This window comes from Notamacropus eugenii, chromosome X (genome assembly GCF_028372415.1).
Source record: "Notamacropus eugenii isolate mMacEug1 chromosome X, mMacEug1.pri_v2, whole genome shotgun sequence".
In the NCBI taxonomy this organism is placed as follows: Eukaryota; Metazoa; Chordata; class Mammalia; order Diprotodontia; family Macropodidae; genus Notamacropus; species Notamacropus eugenii.
This window is the reverse complement of record NC_092879.1, coordinates 44340954-44347713: the sequence shown is the minus strand read 5'-3', so window position 1 is coordinate 44347713 and position 6760 is coordinate 44340954.

The window sequence follows — 6760 nt, the reverse complement described above, 5'->3', positions numbered from 1 at the left end:
TTTCTCTCTATTGGTATCCCTCAATTCTCTGGGTTAAGACCTTAATTTCTACAATTTTTTGTCTTTTATCCCCTTTATCAATCTCTTGTTATCTCTCTGGTCTGCTGTCTATCACATCTTTCAGCTGTTGCTCACTTTCGTCTCCTTCTCCCTCTCTATCTCCTCCTCAAAAGCCTTTCCTCCTTACTCTAATTCCCATCCCTCAATAAGTCATCTTTTCTTTGTCTCTTCCACCACTATTTATGAAATGTATGACTATATTCCGTGCACTTAACAATGGACTTAATGCTAAGGGTTTACTGTAGTTTAATTTCTGGTATATTAAAAACAGAAAAGAGAAGTTCAGAAACGCAAATACTCAACCTCCTGGCAGAGTGCTCTGACCACTATGACAGGGAGCTTGCTTCTGTCTACACCTGGCAGGTACCTCTTCCTCTTGGCATCTCTCTCTCTCACCTGCTCTCTTTTATCTATTTTTCTCCATCATGGTATCTTCCCTCACTCTCTTGCATAAATATATTGTGTGTTCTGTGAATGCACAGGTAGGAGTGTGTCGTGTCTATGTCTGTGTCTCTATCTGTGTGTATCTCTGTCGCTCTTTGCTGCATCTGTCTCTGGGTTTCTTTTTTCTATATCCCAGGCACTTTTTAAATCTCTCGTCCAGTCCTCCCCTCCATCTCTCTCTCTCTCTCTCTCTCTCTCTCTCTCTCTCTCTCCTCTCTCTATCTCTCTCTCTCTCTCTCTCTCTACATATATATACACATCATTGGTCTCTACCTGATTCCTTCATTTTCTTTCATCTATATATATCTCAGTCCCTCTCCCTTTTCCCCTCCTTGTCTCGATTTACATACGTGAAAAGCTTTCTTTTTATTTCTTCTGATTCTCCCTCAGTAATAACTGGTCAGTTCTTTTGCTCCCGTTCACACAATGTGATCAAAGATTTAGAACTGGGAGGAACTCTCAGGGCCCTTAACGCACGACTCCTACTATAGTATAACAGAAAACATACCTTTAGACCCTCTATATGAATTGATCAGAGTCAAACACTTATTTAAATTGTGAAGGAGAATTTGAACTCAGATGTTTTGAGCTATTCAGAAGAATTTATTAGAAAACCCTCACTGTTTTTTCTCTATACATTTCTTCTGATTCACAAAATTCCATTTTTTTTTTGGACTTTGTTTCTGTCTTCTTTTCTCCTCAATACCTTATTCCTTCGTAATTCTATATCTCTGATTTCAAAGTTATTTAGAGGTAGACATCCTTTTCTCTCTCTGGAATCTAAAGGGATCATACAGCTGAAGGGTCAGTACATACCCATGAAGAGTTTACCCCCATAAATTGACTGACATGAAATCTGAGGCTGACAGTGGTTAAGGGACTTCTTCACAGTAGGACACATTGTCACCACCCCAACTAGGAATTCAGACTCAAGAAATCAACTCCAAGTACGGTTGCTCTGAGCAATAGGACACCTAATTGATATACCTTGTATTTTCTTTTCCATCTTTTCACCTCCTTCCTCAGTTGACCACTGCTTTTGCCCATTATCAAGTTCCTTTCTCTCTCTGTTTTCTCTATTTCTGTCTTTCTTTGATGTCTTTATTTCTGTCTCTCTGCTTCTCTCCTGATTTCTCTCTCTCTCTCTCTCTCTCTCTCTCCTCTCTCTCTCTCTGTCCCTCTCTTTGACTAATTAGCCCCTTTCTTTTCAATATCTCTCTCCCTCCCCCCTCTCCCTTCTGCTTAGAAAGTTTTCGTCCCTTACTCTTATTCCAATTCAATGATAATTGGCTTTTTCTTATTCTCTATATATCTAATGCTCATTACAGATTTAGTGCTAAGAGGAACCTTAGGAACCTTAGTTGGTTAGTCCAACAATATTTCCTTATAACAGAAGAAATAGAGACTTAAACACTCTGACTGAAATGTCAAGTTTCAAATGATTATAAAAGAATGTGAAGGGGAATGTAAACTCAGGTCCCCAAGACTTGAAAGTTCAGAACACTATGGGAGCTATATGCTATGTGATACATATATAACTATTCTAGATGCTTTCCAGAGGGGTCCTTTTCTGTATCTGCCTCACCCTCTAGCCACCCTCTTCCCTCCAACTGTAACTTTCTTCTCCTACCCAAATCACAGTGGCTGCCCTTGCACTCTCTCTGCATCCATAAGATCAGTGTGAGCTTTAGAATCCCTACACACCCGTCAAGGCCCCAAACCCCATGATTTTACAAAACAACAAAAAGTGACTTCTCCAAGTTACCCGAAGCTTCTTCTCAGCAATCAATATGGGATTAAACTCAAATACGCAATTCCACATATAGTGTTCTAGCCCAATAGAACAGCTACCTTCCTTACCCTACAGTTGACAGGTGTCCTTTTCCCATCCCTCCCTCACTGGTGATTTTCTTATCTCTTTTTCAATTCCCCCATCAAGGTCTCTTCTGGTTTTCTCTCTCTTCTTTCTTTCTCCTCTCTTCTGTTTCTCTTATTGTATCCCTCACTCTGGGTTTTCTCTTAATTTCCAATATTTTCTGTATTTCTTCTCCCTTTATCTCTCTCTACTGTCTGTCTTTCACTCTCTCCAAATGTTGCTGACTTTCTCTCCTTCGCCCCTTCGACCCTCCTCCTCAAAAGCCTTTTCCTCCTTCCTCTAATTCCCATCCCCTAAATAAGCCATCTTTTCTATTTCTCCTTCCAGGAACATTCATGAAATGCAATGACTGTATTCAGGCACCTAGCAATTGACGTAATGCTATGGGTTACTTAGTTTAATTCTATTACATTAAAAGAGAAAAGAGAAGTTCAGAGACGCAAATATTCACCTGCTTGCAGAGTGACCTAACCACTTACGATAGCAAGCTGGTTTCTTCTACACCTGCCCGGTGCCTATTCCCTTGGCATCTCTCTCACACCCTGGTCTTTTACCTGTTTTCCTCCATCATGGGTTTCTTCCCTCACTCTCTGGTTTAATATCTTTCGGTTCTGTGAATCCACAGGTAGGTGTGTGTGTGTATGTCTGTGTCTCTATCTGTGTGTTTCTCTGTCTCTCTTGCTGCATCTGTCTCTGGTTTTCTTTTTCTATATCACAGCCAGTTTCTAATTCTCTCTCTCTCTCGTCTCTCTCTCTCTCTCTCTCTCTCTCTCTCTCTCTCTCTCTCTCTCTCACCCTCCCTCCCTCCCTCCCTCTCCCCCATATATGTATAAAATATACATTATATATCCATATATATCTCTGTTCTCTCTCTAATTCCATCATTTTTCTTCTATATCTCTCAGTTCCACCTTTTCCCCCTCCTTCTCGCTATTTGCTCCTCAAAAGCTTATTTTTGTTTATTCTAATTCTCCCTCAGTAATACCTCCTCAGTTTCTTTGCTCCTCATCATCAATATGATCAAAGATTTAGACGTGGGAGGAACTCTCACGGCCCTTAACTCATACTCCAGTATATTATAATGGAAAAGAGAAGTTTAGACCCTCTATCTGAGTTGCCCACGGTCAAACACTTATTACAAATGTGAAGGGAGAATTTGAACTCAGGTCTTTTGAACTATTCAAAAGCGTCCAATAGACAAACCTCATTCATTTCCTCTATACATTTCTCCTGATTCGCACTATTACATTTCTTGTGGACACTTGTTTCAGTCTTCTCTTCTTCAACAGCTGATTCCTTCCAATTCTATCTCTCTCTATTCCAAACTTATGTACAGGGTAGACATCCTTTTTCCCTTTCTGGAATTTAAAGAATAATAGAGGTGGAGGTGATTAGATACCATCAAATTCAGCCCCATAAATTAACTGAGATGAAAAACTGAGGCTGACAGTGGTTAAGGGACTTCTCCACAGCAGGACACATTGTCACCACCTGATTTTAAACTCAGACTCAAACAATCAACTGCAAGTACGATGCTCTGACGCACCAGGACACCCTATCTGATACACCTTGTACTTTCGTTGTTTCATGTTTTCATTTCCTTCCTCAGTTGACCTCTGCTTTCCTCCCATTACCGAGTTCCTCTTCTCTCTCTATTTCTCTATTTCTCTGTCTCTGTTATCTTTGTTTCTATCTCTCTGCTTCTCTCATCATTTCTCTGTCCTTCTCCCCCTCTCTCTCCGTTCTCTTGACTCATTCGCTCGCTTCTTTTCACTCTCCCTCTCCCCCTCTCTCTCCCTTCTCCTTATAAGTTTTCTTTCCTTTACTCTCATTCCAATCCAATGATAACCGCCTTGTTCTTATTCTCTAAATCTCTAACTGTCATTACACATTTAGTGCTAAAAGGAACCCTTAGGAACCTTAGTTGCTTTAGTCCAACACAATTTCGTTATAAACAGAAGAAATAGAAGCTTAAACACTCTGATTGAATTGTCAACTTTTCAAATGATTATAACGAATGTGAAGTAGAGGTCCCAAAGACTTGAAAGATTAGAACGCTGTGGGCTCTATATGATATGTGATACACATATACTATCCTAGATGCTTTCCCAGACGGTCCTTCTCTGTATCTGCCTCCCGTAGACACCCTCTATCCTCTAACTCCTCACATTCTTCTCCTACCCAAGTCCACAATGGCTGTCTTTGCACTCTCTGGCATCCAGAATATCACTGAGGCTTTAGTATCCCTACACACCGTCAAGCCCAGACCCCATGATTTTACTAAGCAACAAAAAGTGACTTCTCCAAGATACCAAAACTTTCTCAGCAACCAATGTGGGATTAAGCTCAAATAGCCAATTCCGAAATATACTGCTCTGCCAATAGAACACCTACCCTTCCTTACCCTACAGTTGACAGGTGTCCTTTCCCATCCCTCCCTCACTGGTGATTTCTTATTTCTTCTTCAATTCCTCCATCGTTTGCTCTTCTATCACAACTTGATCATTACCATGCGGTTTACTCTCTCTTTTTCTCTCTCCACCTCTTTTCTGTTTCTCTTATTGTATCCCTCACTTCTGGGGTATCTCTTAATTTCTACAATTTGTTGTCTTTAATCCCTTTATCAATCTCTGGTTATCTCTCTGTCTCTGTCTCTCACTCTTCAGCTGTTGCTCAGGTTCTCTCTCTTTCTCCTCTTCTGTCTCCTCTCTCAAAAGAATTTTCTCCTTGCTCTAATTCCCATCCCTAAATAAGTCATCTTTTCTTTTTCCATTCCATGACTATTCAGGAAATGCATGACTATATGCATACACTTAGCAGTATACTTAACGCTACAGGTGACTGAGTTTAATGCTACTATATTTTAAACAGAAAAAAGAAGTTCAGAGATGCAAATACTCAACTCCTGGCAGAGAGTGTTCTGACCACTATGATAGGGAGCTGGCTTCTTCTACACCTGCCAGGTGCCTTTTCCCATGGTATCTCTCTCTCCTGGTCTTTTATCTATTTTCCTCCATAATGGTTTCTGCCCTCACTCTCTTGCTTAATATATTGTGGTTCTCTGAATCCACAGGTAGGTGTGTGTGTGTGTGTCTATGTCTGGGTCGCTATCTGTGTATCTCTGTCTCTCTTGCTGCATCTGTCTCTGGTTTTCTTTCTTTCTTTTTCACGCGGCCCACTTTGTAATTTCCCTCTCCTCTCTCTCTCTCTCTCTCTCTCTCTTCTCTCTCTCTCTCTCTCTCTCTCTCTCTCTCTCTCTCTCTCTCTCTCCCTCTCCCTCCCTCCCTCCCTTTCTCTCTCTCTGTCTGTCGTCTGTCTCTTCTGTCTCCCTCTGTCTCTCTGTCTCTGTCTCTCTCTCTTCTCTCTGTCTCTAAATATATCTCTGATTGTCTCTATCTGATTCCATCATTTTCTTCACCTATATCTCTCAATCCCTCCCCTTTTCTCCCTCCTTCTCTCGATTTTCTACTCAAAAAATTTTTTTTTCTTTCTTCTAATTCTCCCTCAGTAATTAACGGCTCAGTTCTTTTGCTCTCCCATCCTCAATATGATCAAAGGTTTAGACCTGCGAGAAACTCTCAGGGCCCTTAAGGCATACTCCACTATAGTATAACAGAGCACAGAGCTTTAGACCCTCTATCTGAATTGCCCAGGGTCAAACACTTACTAAAATGGTGAAGGAGAATTTGAACTCAGATGTTTGACCTACTCAAAAGAATCTATTAGAAAACCTCACTGTTTTTTCTCTATATCTTTGTTCTGATACACAAAATTACATTTGTTGTGGACACTTGTTTCTCTCTTTTCTTCACCATTAGCTGATTCCTTCTAATTCTATCTCTCTCTATTCCAAACTTATTTAGAGGTGGACAACCTTTACTCTCTCTGGAATCTAAAGGATCATACAGATGAAGCGTCATTACATACCATCAAGTTTACCCCATAAATTGATTGACATGAAATCTGAGGCTGACAGTGGTTAAGGGACTTCTCCACAGTGGGACACATTGTCACCGACCTGATTTCGAACTCAGACTCAAGAACTCAACTCCAAGTATGGTGCTCTGAGCACTAGGACACCTAAACGATATAGCCTTGTATTTCCTTTTACATCTTTTCATCTCCTTCCTCAATTGACCACTGCTTTGCCCATTATCGAGTTCCCTTTCTCTCTCTGTTTCTCTATTTCTCTGTCTTTCTTTGATGTCTTTGTTTCTGTCTCTCTGCTTCTCTCTGATGTTTCTCTCTCCCTCCCTCTCTGTCTCTGTCTCTGTCTCTCTCTCTCTGTCTCTCTCTCTCTCTCTCTCTATATATATATATATATATATACATATATGTTTATATATCTCTGATTGTCTCTATTTACTTCCATCATTTTCT